General features: G+C 51.8%; 1 non-coding gene across 1 annotated transcript; it reads left to right on the top strand.

Moving 5' to 3' along the window:
• The first annotated feature begins 15,218 nt into the window (after window positions 1–15,218).
• TRNAL-UAA (transfer RNA leucine (anticodon UAA)) lies at window positions 15,219–15,300 on the top strand. The gene has a single exon. It is a non-coding gene; the product is annotated as a tRNA-Leu (tRNA).
• Window positions 15,301–25,060: the final 9,760 nt, after the last annotated feature.

Below are 25,060 nucleotides of genomic sequence, written 5' to 3' on the forward strand. Positions count from 1 at the left end.
CACACACTAGCCTGGAACTCAACACAGCTCAGCCGGCTGGTGACTGGAAAGGTTCGATAAGAACTGGATTTGCACACGTGCATTCAGAGAACAATGGATTAGCAGTCCGCTGCCTTCACCGCCAGCCACCTCACCCAACATGCCTGGAACCTTTTTGTATGGCCCAACTTCAACCCTGCCAGGAACACAGTGCTGCTTCCTGGGGTGAGCAGGGCCTTGTTGTGCCCTGTCCTGAGAGCAGCACAGCCCGGCCATGGTCAGTCTCTGCTCTGGGGCTGGGCCCTGCACCAGCTCTCTCCATGTGTCCCTGCTGGGTGGATAGAGAGCAGGGCCATGGCCGGCCATCGGCAGGGTTTGCAGCCTCTGTGTCTCCTCCTGACATGCTCTGCTCCTTTCCAGCTGCTCCGTTAGCACAGCAACTCCAGCTGGCTTGGCCCCTTCTCTGCCAGGCCAGTCTGTGAGGGAGGGGGTGGATGGGGAGCGGGCTGGGGTGGGAGGCAGGTTCAGGAGCAGGCTGGGGCTGGGAGGGAAGGTGTGGGAGAGGGCAGGGGCACTTGCCTGGCACAGCTTCTGTTGGCTGAGAGGCAAAGACAGCTCTGTGGTTCCTCGCCAGGGACATCAGTGAGGGAAAAGCCTTCAGCTACGTGCAGGGACACGGTTTCTGTGCACTCGCTGCAATGCACCTGCTGGGCTCTCCTGCTGCAGAGCAGGGTCTGGTTCAACTCCTGTCACAGGGGCGTTGGGCTTATCAGAGGGAAAGGTTATGGCAGAAAGAGACGAGCCCTTGTGGGCATAAGGGGGAGCTCGAAAAACAGAGGCATTGAGGCTTCTGCCTGGTTTTGAAGGAAGGACCTTTTGTGCGTCAGGTAAATGGAATAACGACTCCACTACAGGAGCTTGACCTGCTGCTGTGTGGTACCTTGCCCTCCCCTCATTCGCATCCTGAAGCCACTGCTTGCCCTGCCACAGGCAGGTGGGGGCCCTTATAAAAACTGGGGGGAGTCCTTCACCGGCTCAGCTGCTAGAGGAGAGGGAAGCAGCTGCACTCACAACTGGGACTTTCAATTTCAGCTCTTCCAGAACTGAGGTCCTGAGTGGTTATGCAAGTAAGACATGCAATATTTAAATCTGCACCTCATTTGCATTTCCTATTGGCCACATTTCCATGCCACTTCCAAAAGGGCTGGGCAGTGTAGCCACAGGCTTTGTGTGTCAATGCTCCACAGGACTTTTTGAAAGAGCTGCAGCTTTTTTGAAAATAAACTCTCCAGTGCAGACGTAGCTGTGGGGAAAAAGTAGAAAAGCAGAACCAGGCTCCGGCCTAAACATTTGCAACAGGTTATCACAAAGAAATGTGTGTGTGCAGAACAGAACACGAGAATTCTTTCAACAACTTCAGAACATAGAAATGTTTAAACACCAGATTTATTCTCTCTCCTCACACTTGCTTTAAAAAAAGTAATTCTCAGCACTATGAAATCGATATCAAAACTTTCTCAGAAGAGCTGATCACTTAGGCCGTGGCTACACTTTCAAAAGGGGGATACTAATGAGCCATTTCAACAGATGCTAATGAAGCTCTGCCCTGCATATGCAGCACCTGATTAGAATAATAGTGGTCACATGCGGGGAGTTGAGTTTTGGCAGATCGGGGTGCAAGGGGCAGAGGGGGGTTACGTTTCTGTGGTTCAGGTGTGAGGGAGCTTTAGGTTTGGGGCTGCAGGGCTGGTGGGGGGTTAAGTTTTGGCAGTTGGGGTGCACAGGACAGCGGGGGGGGTTATGTTTCAGTGGTGCAGGTGTGAGGGAGGTTAAGGTTTGGGGCTGCGGGGCTGGTGGGGGGGTTAAGTTTTGGCAGTTCAGGGTGCATGAGGTGGGGGGTTACGTTTCGGTGGTTCAGGTGTGTGGGAGGTTTAGGTTTGTGGCTGCAGGGCTGGTGGGGGGGTTAAGTTTTGGCAGTTCGGGGTGCACGGGGCGGGGGTTTACGTTTTGGTGGTTCAGGTGTGTGGGAGGTTAAGGTTTGGGGCTGCAGGGCTGGCGGGGGCTTAAGTTTTGGCCGTTCAGGGTGCACGGAGTGGGGGGGTTACATTTTGGTGGTTCAGGTGTGTGGAATGTTTATGTTTGGGGCTGCAGGGCTGGCGGGGGGTTAAGTTTTGGCAGTTCAGGGTGCACGGGGCAGTGGGGGGGTTACATTTTGGTGGTTCAGGTTTGTGGGAGGTTTAGATTTAGGGCTGCATGGCTGGTGGGGAGGTGAGTTTTGGCAGCTGGGGGTGCACAGGACAGAGGGGGGTTACGTTTCGGTGGTTCATGTGTGTGGGAGGTTTAGGTTTGGGGCTGCAGGGCTGGTGGGGGGGTAATGTTTTGGCAGTTCAGGGTGCACGGGGCAGTGGGGGGGTTACGTTTCGGTGGTTCAGATGTGTGGAAGGTTTAGGTTTGTGGCTGCCGGGCTGGCAGGGGGTTGAGTTTTGGCAGTTCAGGGTGCAGGGGGCAGTGGGGGGGGTTATGTTTCAATGGTTCAGGTATGTGGAAGTTTTAGGTTTGTGGCTGCAGGGCTGGCGGGGGGGTTGAGTTTTGACAGATCAGGGTGCAGGGGGCAGTGGGGGGGTTATGTTTTGGTGGTTCAGGTATGTGGAAGGTTTAGGTTTGCAGCTGCAGGGCTGGTGGGGGTGTTGAGTTTTGGCAGTTCAGGGTGCAGGGGGCAGAGTGGGGGTTATGTTTCAGTGGCTCAGGTGTGTGGGAGGTTTAGGTTTCACTGGTTAATGCACCTTAAGCACAACTCAAAATCCCACCCCCTTGGCCCTGGCTCACCACACCTGGCCTTCTGCAGTCTCATTTCAAGCCCTTGCATGGCTCTGGCTCACCACCCACCATGCAGCTCTGACTCACCCCCACCATGTTGAGCTCCAGCTCAATCCACTGCATGGCCCTGGCTCAACTTCACCATCTGCAGCTTTAACCCACCCCAGCCTTCATCCTGCTACTCCCCTGCCACGGCCCCAGCCAGCAGCCAGGCTTAATCCACCTCAATTGCCCCCCAACCCCAGGACTTACCTTTCAAAAGGAGCTCCAGGAGCTCAGATGCTCCTGCTGCTTCCCAGGCTGCAGAAGGGGCCTTCTGCCAGGAAAACAGCCGGTTCCCAACTGACGCAAACTTCACGTTATGTGGGGGTGCTGGGACCACAATCCTGCCACAGCTGCAGAGACTGCTGGACTTGCTTAGCCATGTGATTAAGCCAGAAACCAGCTCCCTGCTGTGGGGTCTGTGGTTGTGACCCCATAACCCCTTCCAAAGCGCCCATCCATTAAGGACCCTGCTGTCTTGATTCTCTCCGCAAGGCCACGCTGCCCTGCAGACAGCACTTGGACTATTGATTGTGGCTGCAAGTTTACGCTGCCCTGTGAAACATAAAGGGGGTTCTGAATACACCACCCCTGACAGGAACATAAATATGAAAATACTATTTACGCCTTATAACACGAGAACGAGCATCACTGAATGAAATTAATAGGCACCAGCTCTACCAGAACCAAAGAGGAAGCATTTTTCACACAGCTCACAGCCAACCAATGGAACCCCTCAGCAGAGGAGGTTGTGAAAGTCAAGATTAGTCCAGCATTCAGAAGTCAGAGGAAAGGAGAAGGGAGGAGGAGTCCCAGGCTGCAGCCCACCACAACTCCCCTCCTCTGGGAAACTGCAGCAGGGGGTTGCAAATGCTGACACCTCCATGGGGGGGCTTGAAAAACACAGAGTATCAATGGTGGGGAAAGCCCTGGCCTGCAGGCCCCCAGAGAGAGCCTCCCCACCCCCCAGGACCCTGCCCCCACCAATAGTGAAGCCAGGAGCACTGAGCTGTCAGCAGCTCTGCTATGAGTCCCTGTCAGCATCATGGAAATCATCAGAATGTACATTGAGGATCATATCTAACATGCACCAGTCCTGTTTGCTAACAGTAGCCAACCCCAAAGAGAGATGGTAACAAGGCACCACTGGGAGTTGAACGCAGGATCCCCTGCTTACAAAACAGGTGCTTTGGCCAGCTAAGCCATGGTGCATGTCCCCAACCAAGCCCTCCTGTCTGCCCCACCTCACTCCTTGCCGCCCTATCTGGGCCTGCTCAGCTCTGCTTGAGTGAAGATCCTGTAACGCAGAGGAGCCTGTGGAGTTGAACTCCCAAGGGGGTGACTCTTTGGACAGGTCTGGGCTAAAAAATTCGGTGATGTCACTCCATAACTCAGGAGTGTAAAAACTGTCCCCCCCCAGTACAATGGAGACCTCCCCCAGTGCACATATCACCCTGGCAATCAGAGAGCTTTTGTGGTCCACGTTGCTTGGGGAAGGGCAGATTTAGAACTCCTAAGGACGAGGTGATTTCCAGCACAGAAACAAGAGCCGCTTCTGTGACAAATGATATGTTTTTCACAGGTCCCTCCCATGGCGTCCCTGCTCAGAGTCCTGCCAGCTGGTAGTATTGGGGTTAACAATAAGATAAAGTCTTCCCCTTTTTTCACACACTATCAGGCATTGCTTTTCTCACAGCTGCACCTCACGCCCGCAAGTTTGGCCGTTGCACTTCAACTCAGCTTTGTCCCTCGTCCCTCTGATGCGAAAGGAAAGAGGCCCAGGGCCAGGCTGACAAGTCAGGGGAAAGCAGGAGGGAGCAGGAGTTGCAGGCTGCAGCCCACCACAACTCCCCTCCTCTGGGAAGCTGGAGCAGGAGGCAACTAATGCTCACAACTCCATTGGGCGGCTTAAAAACACAGAGAACCAAAGGTGGGGAGAGCCCTGGCCAGGACACAGCCACAAAGAGCCTCCCCACCCCCCAGGCGCCAGTAGCATGTGGGGTGGCTGCTGACACGCAGGGACCAGCATGAAGGAACACAAACAATAATTACTGACCAACAGACCTGAATCTATGATCCCTGGACCTCAGCAGAGGAGCACTGAAATGTCAGCAGCTCTCTTACGAGTCCCTGTCAGCATCTTGGAAACCAGCAGAATGGGCATTGGGGGTTATATCTCACATCCGTGTGGTGCAATGTCCTGGCAGGTTTCCTGAAAGGGCAGTAGTTGGGCACCACCAAGACAGGAAACCAGGGGTTCCTGTTTAGAAGGGAGGTGTTTTAGCCAGCTAAGCCATGAGGCCTGCCTCAGCCTGAGCTCTGCTGTCTGCCCACACCTGACTCCTGCCAGCCACACCTGGGCCTGCTTCGCTCTGCTGGAGTTTAGATCCCGTCCGGCAGAGGAGCTGGGGAGGTTTAACTCCCAAGGGGGGGTGACTCTTTGCATAGATCCGCGCTAGACAATTGGGTGGTGTCTCTCAGGGGTGTAAAAGAACTATTTGAACTAGCTGGAATCATGATCCCAGGAGATGCCCAGCCAGGGCTCTGCTCTCCCTCTCTCCCTCTCTGTCTCCTTTGAGCTCCTGGCCTTAGGCAGGAAAAGTCTCTTCTTGGCCTCAGGTCTGGAGAGGAGCAATTGATGTTTCTGTCACCCTCAGAGAGCAAAAGAGGATTTTCTTCTCTTCTGTTCCATCCCCATATGCCCCAAGAGGGCAGAAAAAAACCCTTTGCCAGCTCACTGTCCTCCTCAGCACTCTGTCGTGTCATGTCTTTGCACATCAGCTCCGTTTGTGCCCTGGACCTATAAATGATCTACACATAGCCAGGAAAGGAGGAGCTCTGAATTCGTGTTATTCACTTATACCAGGACAAGTGTTTGAGCGCTCTGCCACTTGAGCTAACTCCTCTGCTGGGAACAACTCTCTTAACCCACTCACCTTGTTCCTGAGCCCATAATGGGGTTCTTTCTGCCCCTGAATCTTCTCTTTGTTAAGTCATCCCATCTCCTCCTTGCAACGTGTATGCCCAGAAGGGAATCCCATGGTTGAAGAAACCTTCGCTCTCTCTCCGACATGATCTGCACAACCACACATTTATCTCCATGGTTCAATGATCCTGGACCTTCTCCTTCAACAGGGAGGATGGCCGAGAGCACCTGAGGACCCCTGGATGCTTCATCCCGATGGGTCACTTCTTGAAAGACTCTTCCTGGGGTTGCTTTCCTTTGTAACTCTTGGCCTTTACACACGAGTGGCCCTGCTTACTTCTTGCCCCTCTCCAAAAGCTTGGGCACCATCCGGTCACACAATGATCCTGAGGATAAGTGGCCAGGATGTGGTAAGATACTCTTGTGGTGAAAGGGTCAGATCCCATCTTCTTCCTTACCATCAGTATCCGGCAGTCCCCTGCGGCCACTGGGTGAACCAGGAAGTAAGGCAGAAATGGGGCAAAAGAGGAACTCAAGCTGAAGGAAGCTGCCAATATTCCTCCTGCCTCTCAAGGACACTTGCAAAGGCAACAATAGCTGAGAAAAACATTTCCCATAGTGAGGTCGTGGTGTTTGCACAGTTGCTGAAGTAGCTTAGTTGGGAGAGCGTTAGACTGAAGATCTAAAGGTCCCTCGTTCAATCTCAGGCTTTAGTAGACCTTTTCCGAACAAAGGCCCTAGAGCAGTTAGTGACTACTTGGGTCCTTGCTGCTGGCAAATGCTCCAGGAAAGGACATTGTCAGACCTTTCCAGACACCTTGGTGCTTGAAGGCTGTTCCTTTCTTCTCTTGCTCTTCCTTAGCAAGGGGAGTCTAAAAAGACCCCATTGTGTCCACTCTCATGCAGTCAACTACACATAACTTGCTGAGAGTTCCCTAAAGTCCACTACTCCACCCACTGAGCTAGTGAAAGGCAGCTCTTAGGGCCTCTCACCACCACTTTCTCCAGGTTGGCCTATCCATGTGTCTCGGCACATGCCGCACAGGTGGATGGCATTGCAGGGGAGGCTCAGAGGAACCCAGCTGAGATTCTGTGGTGCACTGGTTATCCCAAAAGTTTCCAAGCTGAAATCAGCAACAAACACAGGATGTCGTTTGTGTCCTGGCATGTGTTCCTGCTTGTATGGCTGGCCTGGAGCCTTTCCTTCCCTGCCCCTATGAGTGCCAGCAATCAGACAGCCTGCAGTACCTTTCAATGAGCCAAGGGAACACTTTTGTTCTAAGTGAAACAAAAACCATCCACCAACAGCCTTGGCCAGGGAGCCTGTCCTTCCTCTCTGGCTGCTATGAGCAGAGGCCCAAAAAAAGGACACAGGCTGAGTGGCTGGCAGGGAGCAATCAAGAGACCTGATGGGAGGTGACTTCAGCATTCACAGGTGGTGTGGATGGCAAGTTAAAGGAATGTGGATTGGATAAACGGACAGTAAGATGGATAGAAAGCTGGCTCAAAGGATGGGCCCAGCGGGAAGTGATCAACGGCTCAATGTTGGGATGGCGGTCGGTTTCTAGTGGCGTTCAACTTCGGTTCGGTTCTGGAACCTGGTCTGTTCAACATATTTATCAATGACCTGAATGAGGGGTTGGATTCCACCCTCAGCAAGTTTGTGGATGACACTGAGCTAGGGGCAGAGGTAGATACGCTGGAGGGTAGGGCTACGGTCCAGAGTGACTTCAACAAATTGGAAGACTGGGCTGCAAAAAATCTGATGAGGTTCAAAAAGGACAAGTGCAGAGTCCTGCACCTGGGCCGGAAGAATCCCAAGCATTGTTAAAGGCTGGGGTCTGACTGGTTCAGTAGTAGTTCTGCAGGAAGAGACCTGGGAGCTGAAGTGGATGAGAAACTGGACATGAGTTAACAGTGTGCCACTTTAGCCAAGAAAGCTAACGGAATATTAGGTCACATCAAGAGGAGGGTTGCCAGTAGATCCAGAGAAGTGATTATTCCTTTTTATTCGGCTTTGGTGAGGCCGCATCTGGAGTACTGTGTCCAGTTCTGGGCCCCCAGTTATAGGAAGGATGTGGATACACTGGAGAGGGTCCAGAGGTGGGCGACCAAAATAATTAGGGGGCTGGAGCATGTGACCTATGAAGAAAGGTTGAGGGAATTGGGACTGTTTAGTCTGCAGAAGAGAAGACTGAAGCGGGACTTGATAACAGCCTTCAACTTACTGAAGGGAGGCTGCAAAGAAGCTGGAGAAAGGATGTTCACAGTGGTCACGGATGGCAGAACACGGAACAATGGACTCAAGTTGCAGTTGGGAAGGTCCAGGTTGGACTTTAGGAAAACTTTTTCACGCGGAGGGTGGTGAAGCATTGGAATGGTCTCCCTAGTGGAGTCTCCATCCCTGGAGGTGTTTAAGTTTCGTTTTGACAAAACTCTGGTGGGGCTGATCTGATGGGTCTGGTCCTGCCTCGGGCAGGGGGCTGGACTTGATGGCTTTTTTAGGTCTCTTCCATCCCTGTTCTATGATTTTAGTGCAGCCACCCCCCTTTGTCCTATGGATTGAACAGCTCTGATAATAGACAAACCCCCAAAGGACCATCCCTCCTTTGCTTTCACTTAACCCAGCTCTGCCCTCTCCACCTCAGCTGCTGCTCTTCGCATGAAGTCTTTTCCAGGAGCACACACCCAGCTGGCTGCAGTTCTCTCCCAGAGGCCAAGGGAGGAGGGTTGATCTCACATCACAGGAGCTGAAGAGGGAGAGGGCGGGAAAGGGCCTCTGAGAGAAATCCTGAGCACGGACTTTTCTAATGTGACTGGAGAGGTTGAACTGAGGCTGTTCCTTGTGGCCAAAAAGTGGGTGTGTCAGGAGAGGAGTTTGAAGCTGTGTCTCCCCACAGACACCTAAGCACCCAATTGAGGGCAAGGGAGACACTTTCGTCAGGCACTTGTGAACACTTTGCCACATGCATTTGACTTTCACACACTTAACTCCTTCAACTATGTGACAGAAGAAAGGAAAGTTGTTTCTTGGGGCCTGTCTACCTCTATTGGTCACCAATGAGCTGTTTCCATGCAGTGTCATGGGTTCAAAGCCCATACTAGGCAGTTGTCTTCTTGAATTGATTGTCTCATCCCACACAGGAATCTTCTCACACCTTTCACTGACATGTTGGCCTTTGGTAGCAAATGACTGTTCTTGTCCTCAGCTCTAGCAGAAGCGACTACATTACCAATTGCTATTTCCATCATCTTTGGAATATAGAAGAGGATTTTCTTCTCTTCAATTCTATTTCCACCTGCCCAAGAAGAGAAGAAAACCTCTCACCAGCTGACTCTCCCCCTCAGGTGCTCTGTAGCTTCATGCCCTTCTGCATTCGCTCCAGCTGTGCACAGGGGGTATAAATAAGACACACCTATCCAGGTGACAGTTAGGAAATGTGGAGCTCACAGCTCATGTTACTTACTTCCAGAAGGGCAAGAGAGTCAGGGTTCAAAAGTGTTATGGGAAAAGTCTTATTGAGAAGGGGAAGACGATAGTTTTGTTAAACAAACATTGGTCCTGCTTGAGGGCCTGTGGCTGTCTGTGGGGCAGTCATGATGGTAAACCTCTTCACAGTGTGTAACATTGATGATTTTCAGGGGAACTTTTGCACATTCTGGGAACAGGAGCAGAGAAGTTACAGGACCTGCAGCTCATAAGCCATTACCTGTGCACAGGCGTAGAGCTGCGTAGAGCAGTAAAGGCATAACAAGCCTGCACTGTTGTGTGGAAGGGGAACCTGAGGCAGTCCTACTGAGGAGTTTACCTCAGATTGCAAGAGTCAGAGTCCTGAGTGGTGTCCATTACACAAGAGGAGCAGCTGCTTGTGCTTAATTGACACTTTTCTCCCCCAGCTTACAGGCTGTGCTCTGCATTTATGGCTTGTTTCCATCTGCTCCCTCTCCTGGGCCTGGTAGGGCTGTGACTGTGCTGCTGGGTGTCCTGTGCACTGGGGATGGAGCCTGGGAACACCGTGTCTGCCTCTCCTAAGTGCTGTGGGTGCAACCAATGGCAAGAAGAGAATCCATTGATGGTGTTGCATTTTGGTTTCCTGTTTTGTTGAAGGAGTCCCTGGGTGGTGGCAGGAAACGTTGAGGGGGTATGAAAATTGGTGGTTGGGAGGTCTGGCTGTGTTTCGACTCCTTGTGAAAGAGGGAATTGGAGAAGCTATTGCACCATTGCTATTGACGAAGTTTTGAAAAGTTCTTTGTGCCCTTTGGTTGCCCATTCTTCAAAGAGAATCTGGCTGATGCACTGGCTCCTGAGAACACTTCAGAAAAGCACCAAACTGTCAATGTGTGCTGCAGTGTCGTGGTTAGCACTTTGGCCTAACCTGTAAGTAGTCACTTGTTGAGGAACAGTGCTCCTGTGTGTTATTATTTCTTCTGTGGGGCCAACTCATTTCTGGAAGAATCCTTAAGAGCTCTGCCTTCCTCCTTCTCAGTGTGGTTTTTTCCTTTCATGAAACTTTAATATCTAAAGATGGAGCAGAATAAGAGCCAATAAGAGATCCCGTCTATTGGGTGCTTGGTTGCCACCTACTTTGCAAATATGAGCATAGAAGAATTCCACCCCTCAGTGTGGCAACCTGACGGTTTCTTCTTCATTTGTTTCTTTTCAGCTAATGCCAAAGCACGTCCCAGTATTAGGTCAGGGTGATTGTGTGTAAAAACCAGCTGTGCTGGAGAAGGGCTGCTGGGTGTTGAAAGAGACGTGCTGCAGTTGGGTGCAGAAAGTTGTCAACCTGACTCATAAAATATTAAAGAAAATTAGGGCCCAGTAAGTGCTGCTTTCAGCTTTGTCAGGATGGCTGAGTGAGTGAAAGAACCTGATTGAAAATATTGTGTTTACCTCCCATGGGTGCTCTGCTCTCTAAAGGGAGGTGTAGGTTCAAATCCCACTAACAACATCAATTTGATTTTTTTCAACATCCCCAACTGGCCTCTTTTCAATGTCTCTCCTGAGATTGCCCCACCCCTGCTCCAGGTTTCTGTGAGAGCAGTGGCAAGACTGAGGCATAATTCAGACATGAACTTCTTGGCAAAGTGATGCTGAACCTCCTATTCTGGCAGTGCGGCCACACAGTCAAGTGGCCAACATCCACCATCTGTACCAAGCTTCTGCTTTCTGCTCTGAGAACTGCACAAATGTCAGGCTTGTAATGCACCAAAGGGGTTGTATCCCCTTGGCTGTGTCTACACGTGCCCCAAACTTCGAAATGGCCATGCAAATGGCCATTTCGAAGTTTACTAATGAAGAGCTGAAATGCATATTCAGCGCTTCATTAGCATGCGGGCGGCAGCCGCGCTTCGACATTGACGCTCGTTGCCGCCGCGCGACGCGTCCAGACGGGGCTCCTTTTCGAAAGGATGCTGCCTACTTCGAAGTCCCCTTATTCCCATGAGCTCAGCTGAGCCTTGGGTTAGTTGTTTGGGCTCAGGCTGTGTGCAGAACAAGGCTATGGAAAGGGGATGGAGCCACACGCCTGTCTGTGGTGCCTGCAGCCCCCTGAGGGGGAGAAAGGAAAACAGGCTCAGTCCCTCTCTGCTCACACAGGGGATGGAACTGCTGTGCGGAGTTTCATAACATCAAGGGGCTGAGAAAGAGCCAAAGGATTAACTTGATTCCGTCAAACTCCCTTTTAAACTTCCCTGTTTCCGTCCCTCCCCTATTGCTCTGCCGCTGGCTTTTAAAGCTGCTCACCGAGCTCAGGCCTTCCCCCTCCTCAGCCACACAGGGGCAGGCTGAGCCTCAGGCTGATCAAAGGCAATCAAGAGAACAAGGGATCAAACCCTCCCAGACACACAATCCCACCTGACACCATCACTGACATGACCCCCAATCAGATTCAAACTTCACACAGTTCAGAAAACTCACTTCACTCCCACCAGCCCATAGTACACTCACGGGCACCTCTTCAGCAGCACCATCTCCTGCTCTCCCTCTTACGCTCCCCTGGCTGCAGCCCCCGGTCCAAGACCTCATACAGAGTGTAACCCTTCTGATGGAAGGAACTGGGAGCAACCAGGGCTGGGTTCATCATCGAGGGCTTCCTTTTCATCCCTCACACTTGAGCCCCCACCCAGTAGGCTGGGAAATTCTCACACCCCCTGAGCACCTCACAGAGGCAATGCTTCCCCACGCGCAAGCACAGAGTCTGAGTGTAGAAAAGGACTTTTAAGAAAAGAGGCAGAAAAGTCAATTAGCAACAGCTTGGGAAAATTATCACACCCAGAGTTCATAACCAATCCTCAAGTAACTGGCCCAGGTCAACTGCATTGAGCAATGTCCTTGGCCTCTCAGGCTCACCAGTCCAATAAATCAATCCACACACCCAACTTTCTCTGCACCTCTGAATTCAAATGCCCCTCTTATGACTCGGTCCAGTCCATGTGGGCACTGACACCTCACACTGATGCATTCCCTCATGTCACCTTTGCGCCAGTCCAGTGTTCTGCTTGCTCATCCCAGCCATCTGCCAGTCGTCCACCTTCTACTCCTCCTACCAGCTGCCCACTGGTTATGCCACCTGTTTGCCACTGTGGGTCTAGGCTGAGGCAAAACCCTGTGATTTAAAATTTTGATATCTATAAAAGGACAGCCTCATAGAAAGTCATTAATACGCAGCTCTACCTTATAACAGGCAAGAGGGACTGGTCAAACAAGACTTTAAAACAGGGAATCCTGTGCAATCCATGTCTTATGCAGTTACATCGACTGCCCTGTCCCCCATAATGGCCTGTGACATTGGAGAGATTTCACAATTCTGCTCAGTGTTAGCAGAAATTGTGATTTTACAATAATGACGTTACAATCGAAAAAAGTTCATTGCTTCCTTGCTACCCATCAGGCTTTGTTTGCAAGGTATCACACATGCACACCTTTGCATTCTCATGCAAATGATATCTGGGCAACACAATCCTCCCAGCCTTCAGCAGCATTGAGTTCCCCCTGGCACATAAATGACATAAATAACCTAAATCCAATATCAGGCCTAATTGGTCGAGAAAACCCTGAGGGGTACCAGAAATCATCCCCTTTTTGGCACCTTAAAAAAAGAGACTTGGGGAGAAAAATCACCTCCTTGAGCAAGTTCCATCTTTGTGCTGCAGCCGCCGTCAGTGTTCTGTGTAAGGTGTGGGCTTGTGTGAGTGCTCAGCAGAGATTCCAATGCTCCCCAGGTGGTTAGCAGAGCATGTCCACCTCGGTATTTTTGTGTCTATTCATGGTGTGCATTTCCTCAGACATAAGATCCGGGGGGGTGGGGGGGGGCAACAGAACTCTGAGAGGTCTCTAGGGAAGGGACAAGGGGCCATACTCCACATTCCCACCAGGGTTGGGATGGGGCTGGGATCATGAGGAGGTGAGGGCAAGGGAGGGGTCCAATACGCTTGGGTTAACTGGGGGCTGGCCAAAACTTCGAAATGGCCACGCTAATGGCCAGATCCAAGAATACTAGTGAGTACCCCCCCATAGAGCTGTGTAGAGCCACACACGTTTGAAAGCCACACTTTACATGTGCTACGGCCAGAAGCGTGCGAATGCTAAAGAGGTGATAACCATTCAATTCAGTGCCTCATTAGTATTCTTTGATTTGGCCATTTGCATGACAATATTGAAGTTTTGGCCAAGTGTGGCCACAGCCAGGATGTGGGTAGATGCCTCAGGGGCCCTTTTTCTGAAAACGTTGTCCTCATGGTGCTGGATTTTTCAGTCCCTGGCCCTTTCCTTCCTCAGAGTGGGGATTGTGTGGCCACTCTCCAGAGGAAGACCGGACCAATTATTTTGAGCCCCTTTTTTGTGGCTCTGATTAGCATGGACATGGCCCTCTGCAGTCGCTCATAGATGAACCAATGCAGTGCTGGCCTCCATTAACCCCTTCCTACATAACAGCTCTCCTAGTGGGGCGAGGTACAATGGCCCCAGTGGTGGGGAGCAACAATGGCCCCAGTGGGGGGAGGCACAAAGGCCCCAGCAGGGACGGAGGTACAATGGCCCCAGAGGCAGGGGGAGGGAGAGGAACTATGGTCCCAGTGGCGGAGGGAGGTACAATGGATCCAGCAGGGCAGGGGTGGAACAGTGTCCCCACCATGGTGAGCTACAATGGTCCCAGTTGGGGGGGAGGTTCACTGGCCCCTGTGGGTGAAGGGGAACGTTCAATAGCTCCAGGAAGGGAAAGGGGAGGTCCAATGGACCCAGCTGGGGGAGGGGGAGGTCCAATGGTCCCAGGGGAGGAAAATACCCACCCCTTGTGCCCCTAGTGTGTTTTTCTGAGACACCCCCGTGGGGCCGCTCTGTCCCTGAGTCGGGGGGCTGCCCAGGGCCCTGCTCCGATGGCCAGACTGGATTCGGCTCCCCCCAAGCCAGGTCAGAGCAGGTCTGAGAGAGGAGAGAGAAAGTGAACAAGGAAAATGATTGACTTGTTCCCATCATATCAGAACTGGGGGCCACCAAGTGACATGAGTGAGCAGGAGGCGTAAAACAACTAACAGGAAGCTCTGCACCCGGCACACAGCCGCCCCGCGGCTCTCCCTGCTGGGGGAGACTGGGACGGCCAGGGCTATAGCAGGGATAAAAAAGCTCGATCAGTTCATGGAGGTTAGGTCCAGGCTGGGAAGGAATGTTGTCCCTGGGCTCTGTCTGTCAGGGGCTGGGCATGGATGGCAGGAGAGAGATCGTGACCTGTCCACTTCATTCCCTCTGGGGCACCGGGTATTGACCATTGTTGGTGGACAGGATACTGGGCTGGCTGGACCTTTGGTCTGACCCAGTACGGCCGTTCTTAGGTTCTTATCCATGTGGGGCTCCCCACACACTGCCAGCCGGAGGCTGCAGGCACTGCTGGGAAGCCAGTCGGAGTGAGACCCATGCCAGGAACCAACCACCGCCTGCCTCTGTCCACGGCACTGCCCAGGGTGTGGTCAGTGACAGCCACTGCTGTGTCTGGTCAGGGAGCGAAATGAAATGAAATGAAAATGTTCTTCTATTTGCACCTTGTTGCAACAATATTTTCTGAATTAGAAAGCTGTGATTATTCCGATTTTACACTGAACTTTCACCGGGCAGAATGATCCCCCTCCCCCACCATCTGCTGCCCCAGGGCCACAGTTCCCTCGAATGTTCCCTGGGGACGTAGAATACATTTTGCTCTGTGCACCAAGGCCTGGGCAGATGTGCACCTCCAAGAGAAACACCGGCTGCTGCCTGTGGGGCTCTGCTAATTAGCCAGGCAGCACCTACATCTCTCCTGAGCAGCCGCCCAAGCACACAGCTTCCAGGGACACTGCTGGGGCCGGGGCTGAGGACAACGAGGGCAGCAAACGCACCAGCTGTCTGGCAGTGTTCCTTACCAGCCTCGGACCCCTGAGCATTCACCAGTGTCTTTGGCCTTGAAGAAAATTTAGTTGTGTAGCTGTGATGGCTGAGTGGTTAAGGCATTGGAATTAAAATCCAATAGGGTTTCCCTGTGCAGGTTCAAATCCTGCTCACAGCAACAGCTGTGTTTTAGCCACATCCTGGAACCAGGACAACACAGCAGCAAACACCCTGAGACACTGCCCAGGGGGCTGTCTGTGACCAGTGTGTGTAAGAGGTCAGGGGAGTCTGTGCCTGGGGGAAATTCTGACCCTGGCGGGTGGTCACTGCTCTGGCTGCTGCTGGGCCCAGCCTGTCTCCTATGTCAACCCAACAGTGCTCCACTCACCTGTGTAATGCCCTGGCAAGGAGTGGGCAGCCCTGGTTCAGCTGCAGCCAGTGATAGGGCAGCTGCCTCTAAGGGAAGGGCCTGTTCCCAAGGCTGGCTCAGGGGCTCTGGTCTCTCCCAGCTCCTGAGCTGTGCAGTACACAGCTGGGAAAGGGACAGACACTTGCCCAAGGGGGAATGAATGTCACAATCTCCTCTCTGCCCCAACAGCAGTAGACTGATCTGCAGAACCAGACACAGGGCCTTGGGCAGGTCTCCATGTGCCTGTGCCTAACCCTGTGCAAGTTCTGGCTTGTTTTGCGCTTGTCTCCAGCTGGGGAAAAGCCTCTTCAGGACACATGTCCTGCCCCACAGCTAAAATGAGCCCCACAGTTATGAGACCCCACTGAGGGACTGGCTGATTTTCTCCCACCTTGTGATGCTGGCTGCAGACCACGCGCTGCTTTGGGGTGTCCTCAGTGAGGGGTTGGTGGTGGGGAGCAGCCTGGCTCAGAGATGTTATGAAGATTCTCAGGCCACATGCAGTCATGGTCCTCCCCTCCTCTTGCACTGCCCTCTGCAGCTTTTGAGCCTTCCCCTTGAGGTGTCAGTACCAGCTGCCCCACCTCCAGGTGCCCAGAGGAGGACAGGTGAGCTGGGCTCCAGCCTGGGACTCCTCCTCTCCCCTTCTGTCCCCTGAATTTTTAGCCTGGTTTTGATGCTCCTTCCTTTGAGTGCCATGTGTGCAATAGGAATAACCTGGCACCCCCAGGACCAGTTGTGAGGGCATCAGGAGAAGCCATGAGAAATACAACCTCAGACCACATCTATCTCTACACACACTGCTGAGTTCTGAGGCCCCAACCTTTTGCGCTCAGGTTGACGAGCCAGCCCAAGCCAAGACCTGGCTCCAGTGGGCCTCATTTACGCAGCAGGAGGAAAAAGACCTCACTCAGGTACCCCTGGGGACAAAATAGCCCAGCCCTTGGAGAAGACGAGATTTACAGTAGAGCACCACCAGGTCCCACTGAGATTTGAACTATGGCAAGTACCAGACACGAACCTCTTGGGCGGGGGAGCTGCTCTCCTGTCTCAGGGCTCCTCCTCGATGGTGTGTTGGTGACTCACAGTGATGCACCACAGATGGAGGTGACACAACAGAGACAAAGGGGAGTGGAGGATGGTTGTACCCTCTAGGTACAGAATGTGCTGAAAATAAGGGTTGTGAAGCCACCCAGCAGCCACCTCACAGCAGGGGTCCTGGCCAACAGGCAGCTGCCCCATGCAGAAGACTCCCCATAGCAGGAGCTGCCTCCCTGAGTAGCAGCATGCCAGGGCCTGAGGCAGCTGCCCCACAGAAGATCTCCCTGGGAGCAGAGTGACTGACAGAAATGACAGCCCAAACCCAAGAGAAGAAACAACTGCAGAAGCAACACTGACAGAGTGGGCAGAAATGAAGCCCCTCAAGTGTGCATGCCGACTGCTTCAAGAACCTGCCCTACTGCCTTTCCCAAGATCCCCTTTCCCTCCCTGGATTTTACCTCACAATGCTTCCATGGAGGGAGCCCTGCGCAATCCATATCTTACACAGCAGTGATGACTGCCCTGTACCCTCACAACAACTTCAAGCATTGATGAGACTCCTCAGTTCTTACACTGGGTGATAGCCTAAATTGTGACTTTACAACAACATGTTGTTTACAATAGACAAAGGCTCATTGCTTTGCCTGTTCCCATCAGGCTTTGTTTCCAAGGCATTACATAAGCACACCTTTGCATTTTCATGCAGACGCTCTCTAACGGACACCTTCCCCAAACCCTTCAGCAATACTGAGCTCCTGCTGGCACATGCCTTACATGTAAAAAATAATACTCAAACTGCTCTTATGAGAACCAAAACTAAAACCAGGGCTGTCCCTGAAACCCCTTCACCCATTGCCTCTGCAGAGCGGTAAGGGAAACCCTGAGACACGGCCCTGGGGCAAGGCCTGGAGCAAAGCTCCCTCTTCCCCGACCTCTGCTTCGATCATAACCCTGGAAGAGAGAGATATGGGCGGCACATCTCGCCCAGCACTGCTCAGAATGAAGGGAACTGCCTCTTCTCTCACCCACCCCATGCAAAACCCTCCCTGCCAGCCTCTTGCTCCTGGCCACAGCCTTCTATCTGGTCCGGCCAAGTGCCACCTCCCCCACCCCCACCCATTCAGGAGGTGACTGTGCTGGGCCTTCTCCTGGCCTGCTGCTCACACAGCAGGGAGCCATGGAAGGAAACAGTGAGGGAGGCATCGGACACCAACGGGCGCTGAGCCCATGGTTGATTATGATCGTGATGATGATGCCAAGAGCCTCCCTCGTGTGTTCCCTCAGCAGCCGCACACCCACCTTTCTGAGCAGGAAAAGAGCACCAGGAATTGGTGATACCCCATAGGGTATCAGAGAACTTTAGGGCTGTGCCTCAGTAAGGCAGCCCCAGGAGGTGCCTCTGACACTGAACTCAGACTGCAGTAAGCAGAGCCCTGAACAATGGCTCCAGCCCTCCCCACCTGCCCCTCACCCTTTGGGGCTGGCTGGCATTGCCCTCTGGACACCTCTCACCCTCAGCTGGCAGCATGGACTGTGTCCTTATTGCTTCTCTGGAGATCCTGTGTCTCCCAGGACTCCCTCTCTCTGCCCGGGGCTTTCTCAGCACCTGGCCCCACAAAGCTTCCACCAGAGAGACACTGTGTCTTCCAGGCCCATTCCTGTGGCTATGGGCTTAGAACCACAGAATCCTGGGGCTGGAAGGGACCTCAGGAGACCACTGAGTGCAGCCTCCTCCTCAAAGCAGGAGCAACCCCAACAAATCATCCCAGCGAGGGCTTTGTCAAGAAAGGGCTTAAAAACCTCCAGGGATGGAGATTTCACCACCTCTTCAGGTAACGCATTGCAGTGCTTCACCGCCCTTTTGGGGAAAGCAAAAGCAGTACCAGCCATCTATTACCACTGCCACAACTTGAATTTGAACCAAGGTTTCTGCAGCCACAGTGCAGAGTACTAACCACTCTACGATCACGGCCAGCTGGGGAAGCTTTCTAGTGAGCTTTTCTTTCTAGGGCATCACCCCACCATCTGAGACCTGGGCCACTGCTCCAGCTGCAGGCAGGACTCTTTGGGCTCCAGGGGCACAAAGCAAATTAACAGCCAGCTGCCCAGAGAAGGACTTGACCCCGGCACTGCCAGAGAGGCTATGTCTACACGTGCCCCAAACTTCAAAATGGCCAGAAAAGATCCATAAAAGTACAGTCTTAACCACATACTCCTCAGCTGCACACCCAGCAGAACAGGCACAAGCTTCCTGCCCATGGGGAACATTTTCAAACAGCTGCTTCCACCCTCCTCGAACTAAGGGACAAAAGTCTAAAACCAACCAACCCTTTCGCTGAAACCCAATTCACCCGCTTTGGGACGCAGTGTATCAGAGGTGGTCGCATGTGGCTGTTTGCAGACACACCTCTCCTGATTAGCATACAGCACCCTTTGGAGTCAATCAAACCCTCTCACTTTTACTTCCCCAATCTGTCACTTTTCTTACAGGCTCTCATGTGACAGGTATCAGGCACAGAGGACTCTGAGAGGTAAGTTCCTTCTTGCCAGCTGTGCAGGTGATGTAAAAGGAAAGTAGAGAGGCACTGAAATCAACAGGCACCAATTGAAATGAAAACAAAAAAGCAGTCCATTAGCACTTTAAAGACTAACAAAAGAATTTATGAGGTGAGCTGTTCTGTGAAGAGGATCAAAGCCCCATCTGTGTGGTCTGTGACGGATCCTGGGCTCACAGCGCTCACACGGTGCTGCCCACAGAGGAGGCTGCCCAGGAGCACAAGGGCGGGAAATTCAGTCTTACATTTAAATCGAATCACTGGCTGGTTTGATTGGCACTTTCCTGACACACTCGTCATTCAGCCCGTGAAGCCTTCCTGGCGCAGGAGAGGCTGTAAGGAAATAACGGATCTCTCAGTGCGGGAACAGAGGCAAACTCTCCAGTGTCAAAGGAGAGCTGGTGTGGGGCACTTCCTGTGAGATACTAAACCCATCTGCAGGGCAGCCCCCGCTGGGAAACTGGGGCCGCTTGGGACCAAGGGGAAGGGGTTAAGGGACAGTGAGGCTAAATCCTAAGGGCTGGGGGGTGGTTTACGCCAGACAGCTGCCTTTGGGCTGGAGGAGAGGAAATTGGGAACTGGAGTTGCTATCAGTGATTTATATCATAGAATTTCCTGATATTACCTGTGTTTCCATCTCAGTAGTTGTGAGAGACCCTGAGGAGACCTGGACTTTCTGCAACACTTATACACACTTATACACACCTACATTTATACACCCTTGACTCCACCTGCTGGGTAGCAGAATGTGAGGTGAATTGGTGAAGTGATTGTGACCTGTGGCAGATGGTGGAAAGGCTTCTAACCCCCAGTGTCAGGGGTTCACATCACATCCCAGGCAGTTTCTTTCCCGCCTGGATATTGATTTTCTCAGCCAATACAGCAGGTCTCTCCCAGCTTGCACTGGTGTCTTGGCCTTTGGTAGCACACGGCTGTTCTTGTTCTCCGATTTGGTGGAAGCAAAGACAGTGCAAATGGATAATTCCATCCTCTTTGGAGTGTGGCAGAGGATTTTCTTCTCTTCATTTCTATCCTCCCCTGCCCAAGGAGGAGAGAAGAAAACTTTTCCCCAGCTGACTGTCCCCCTTCAGTGCTCTGCAGCTTCAGGGCTTTCTGCATTCGCTCCAGCTGTGCACTGGGCATGTACATGAGCTATGATTGTCCAGGGGACGGTGAGAAATGTGGAGCTCGGTGCTCATCCGACTCACTTACACAAGGACAAGAGATGGAGAGTTCAAAAGTGTGATGGGAAAAGTGTCATTGAGAAGGGGAAGGTGATGGTTTGTGTTAAATAAACCTGGGGCTGCCGGAGGGGAGGTGGCAGCCTGGCTGGGGTGTCTGTGGCTGTCTGCAGGGCAGGCATGACGGTGACCCCCTGAACAGTATGGAACATACGTGCTATTGGGAGAAAGCTTTTGCACATGCTGGGGACAGGAGCGGAGCAGTCACTGAAGCAGGCAGCTTGTGCGCCATTACCTGTGCACGGGCTCAGAGCTGGGTAGAGCAGTAAAGGTGGAACAAGCCTGCACTGCTGTGAGGAAGGGACACTGAGGCAGTCCTACTGAGGAGTTTAACTCAGATTGCAAGAGGCAGAGTCCTGAGCTCTGTGCTTTACACCAGAGGACCGGCTTCTTGTGTATAACTGACTCTTCTCTCCCCCAGCTTACAAGCTGCACTCTGCCTTTAGGGCTTGTTTCCATCTGCTCCCTCTCCTGGGCCTGGCAGGGCTGAGACTGTGCTGCTGGACCTCCTGTGCACTGGGGCTGGAGCCTGGGAACACCACGTCTGCCTCTCCTAAGTGCTGTGGGTGCAACCAATGGCAAGAAGAGAATCCATTGAGGGTCTTGCATTTTGCTGTCCTGGTTTGTTGAAGGGGTCCCTGGGCGGTGGCAGGAAACATTGAGCAGATATGAACATTGTTGGTTGGAGGGTTTGTCTCTGTTTCTCCTCCTTGTGAGAAAGGCGAATTGGAGAAGCTGTTGCACCACTGCTACTGATGTAGTTTTTAGAAGTTCTTCGTGCCGTTTGCTTGCCCGTTCTTCGAAGGGAAACTTGCTGATGCACTGGCTCCTGAGAACACTTCAGCAAAGCACCAAAATGTCAGTGTGTATTTTCTGCAGTGTCGTGGTTAGCACATGGGTCTAACTTGTAACTAGTCGCTTGTTCTCAGCCAGGTAGAAACAGTCCTGCTACCTCTTCTGTGGGGCCAACTCATTTCTGGAAGAATCCTTAAGAGCTCTGCCTTCTTCCTCATTGGTTTTTTTTTTTCCTTTCATGAAACTTTCATATCTAAAGATGGGGGAGAATAGGAGCCAAAAAGAGCTCCCATCACTTGGGTGTTTGGTTGCCACCTATTTTACAGAGATGATGATAGAAGAATTCCAGGCCTCAGGGTGGGAAACTGGCAGTTTCTCCTTCATTTATTTGTTTTCAGCTAATGTCAAAGCACGTCCCAGCATTAGGTCAGGGTGACTATGTATAGAAACCTGCTGTGCTGAAGAACGGCTGTTTGGTGTTGAAAGAGTTGTGCTACAGTTGGGTACGGAAACTGTCTGCCTGACTCATAAAATGTAAAAGAAAATCAGTGGCTCAAGAGCATTCTTTCCAGCAGTGTCGAGATGGCTGCGTGGTCTAAGGTGCCTGCTGTAAGATACTGTCTTTCCTTTCCCTGGATGTTCTGGCCTCCAGAAGGAAAGGTGGGTTCAAATCCCCTTCCTGAGGCGAATGGCTTTCTCCACATGCTGAACTGGCCTTGATTCAATGCCTCTCCGAACAACTCACCAGAGGTTGCTTTGGATTTCTGTTAGAGCAGGGGCAAGAGTGAGGCAGAATTCAGATATGAACCTCTCAGGAGAGTGAAGGTGAACCTCCCACTCTGGCAGAGTGACTACACAGTCAAGGGGCCAACACCCACCATCTGTACCAGGCCTTCTCTTCTCTGCTCTGAGAACTGCATGAATGCCAGCTCTGTAATGCAGCACAGGAGCTGTGTCTCCAGCTCCACTGGTAGCTGAGCCTTGGGTTAGTTGGCTGTTCTCAGCCTGTGGCCAGAAGGATGCCACGGGAAGGGGAGGGCGACACACACCTGTCTGTTGTGCGTGCAATGCCCTGGGGGTGTGGAAGGGAAGGGAGAAAAGAAAACAGGCTGAGTCCCTCTCTGCTCACACAGTTGATGGGAACTGCTGTGGAGATTTCAATAGCATCAAGGGGCTCAGAAAGAGCCAAAGGCATTAGCTTGATCCCATCAAACTCCCTTTTACACTTCCCTGTTTCCTTCCCTCCCCTATTGCTCTGACTCTGCCTTTTAAAGCTGCTCACCCAGCTCAGGCCTTCCCCCTCCTTAGCCACACAGGGGCAGGCTGAGCCTCAGGCTGATCAAAGGCAACCAAGGGAACAAGGGATCAAACCCTCCCAGACACACAATCCCACCTGACACCATCACAGAAATCAGCTGCAATCAGCATCAAACAGCAAACACCCAGCAAATTCACTTTACTCCCACCAAACCACAGTGCACCCACTGGCACCTCTCCAGCAGCACCTTCTGCTGCTCCCCATCTTACGCTCCCCAGTCTCAGGCCCCTGGCCAAGACTTCATGTTAAGTCACTTAATTTGTTCTGTTGCAAATCAGGCCTAGTTGGCAGACAAACGACTGGGGGGGTCCCAGCCACCGTTCCCTTTTTGCTGCCTTACAAAAAGAGACATGGGGAGAAAAATCACCTACTTGAGCAAGTTCCATCTTTGTGCTGCAGCCGCCGTCGGTGTTCCCTGTAAGCTGTGGGCTCGTGCGAGTGCTCAGCATTGTTTCCAATGCTCCCCAGCCCGTTAGCAGAGCATCCCCAGCTCGGTTTCTTGTTTCTACTGATGGTGCACATTTGCTCACACCTGAGTGTGCATAAAATGCATTCCACACCTGGATGGAAAAGGTCAGAGGGAACATTGACCCCCCAAATCCTGGGACCCGACACCATTTTCATCCCAACCTTGAAAAATGGCCTCATCAGATTGGGTTGGGCCAGAAAGAGCCGGATCATCGCTTAGTAAATAATATTTGCAGCCCAAGGCAAAGGGCACAGACCAGGCTTTCACCATGTGGGGCCGGAAGACCTTGAGCATCAGGATGCCTGAGCTGGGTCCACAAGAGCCTAAAAGATGAGGTGCCTTGATTTTAGCCAAATACGACCACCACCACCAGCTTCGGCTGAATTGAAAACACCACCTGGGAAGTGAGACTAAGACCTTGTCTATATTGCACCATTACGTTAACGTCAGCTGCCCTGCACTGACCTAGCTGTGGAAGTGACAACGATTCCTCAGCTCTCATCCCCTATTAGCCCTCCTCTATTTGTGATACCTTGATGACATCTTTATGATTTGGACTCATGGTATAGAGACTCTAGAAGAATTCCACAGAGACTTTGACAATCTGCACCCCACCTTCAATTTATGCCTGGATTACGCCACGCAAGAGATACATTTCCTGGACACTACAGTACTAATCAAGCCTGGTCTGATCAGTACCACACTGTACCGGAAACCCACTGATCGCTATACTTACCTACACGCTTCTAGCTTCCATCCTGCACACATAACGAGATCCATTGTTTACAGTCAAGTCCTCAGATACAATCGCATTTGCTCTGATGCAACTGACAGAGACCAAAAACTACAAGATCTCTACAAAATATTCATAAACTTGAATTACCCACCAGGAGAAATAAAAAAAACAAATTGACAGGACCAGACGAATACCCAGAGACCAGCAACTCCAAGACAGGCCCAAAAAAGCCAAGAACGGAACACCACTGGTCATCACCTACAGCCCCCAACTCAAACCACTGCAATGCATTATCAAAGACTTACAACCTATCCTTAATCGGGATGCCACACTCCAGAAAGCCCTTGGTGACAGGCCTGTTCTCTTCTCCAGACAACTTCCCAACCTTACGAGGATTCTGACCAATCTCTACAGTCTAGCCCGCAGGAACACCAGTTCTGGGACTTTTCCTTGCAACAAAGCCCACTGCCAGCTTTATCCACATATCTATTGTGGAGATACCATCACTGGACCTAACCAGATTATTCACAGAATCACAGGCACATTCTCATGTTTCTTTGCTAACATCATTTATGCCATCATGTACCAACAATGCCCGGGTGCTTTGTATATTGGACAGACTTCAAACTCTGTGCGACAAAGAGTTAATGGGCACAAAACAGACATCAAAACACTCCTGATCCACAAAACAGTTAGTCTACCTGTTAATGGAGTGGGCCATTCTGTTAATGAGTGAAGAGTTTGCGTCTTATTGAAGAAGAATTTTCAGTCTGCTTTGGAAAGAGAAACTGCTGAACTCTCTTTCATATTCTAATTCCACACAGTAACACTTGGTTTCCACCAGGATGCGAATTTTCTGGGACATTATAGGGGCTTTTTTGCATACTTGGTTTAATCTAATTCTCGACCCTCATCCCGCCCTGCCACTCTGCTCTCTTATTTGCTCACATTGATAGTTTTTTTCTGATTTGTCAACCTTGATTACAGTTTTTGGTTCTCTGTGTCTAAAATATTGAGTCTGTTCTGGGCTGGCTGTGGTCTGAAGAAGTGGGTCTGTCCCACCAAAGCTCACCTCATAAATTCTTTTGTTAGTCTTTAAAGTGCTACTTGAATGCTTTTTTGTTTTCATTTCAATAGGTGCCTGTTGATTTCAGTGCCTCTCTACTTTCCTTTTACATCACCTGCACAGCTGGCAGAAGGAACTAACCTGTTAGAGTCCTCTGTGCCTGATACCTGTCACATGAGAGCCTGTAAGAAAAGTGGCATATTGGGGAAGTAAAAGTGAGAGGGTTTGATTGACTCCAAAGGGCGCTGTATGCTAATCAGGAGAGGTGTGTCTGCAAACAGCCACATGCGACCACCTCTGATACACTG

Source organism: Carettochelys insculpta, chromosome 7 (genome assembly GCF_033958435.1).
Source record: "Carettochelys insculpta isolate YL-2023 chromosome 7, ASM3395843v1, whole genome shotgun sequence".
Lineage (NCBI taxonomy): Eukaryota > Metazoa > Chordata > Testudines > Carettochelyidae > Carettochelys > Carettochelys insculpta.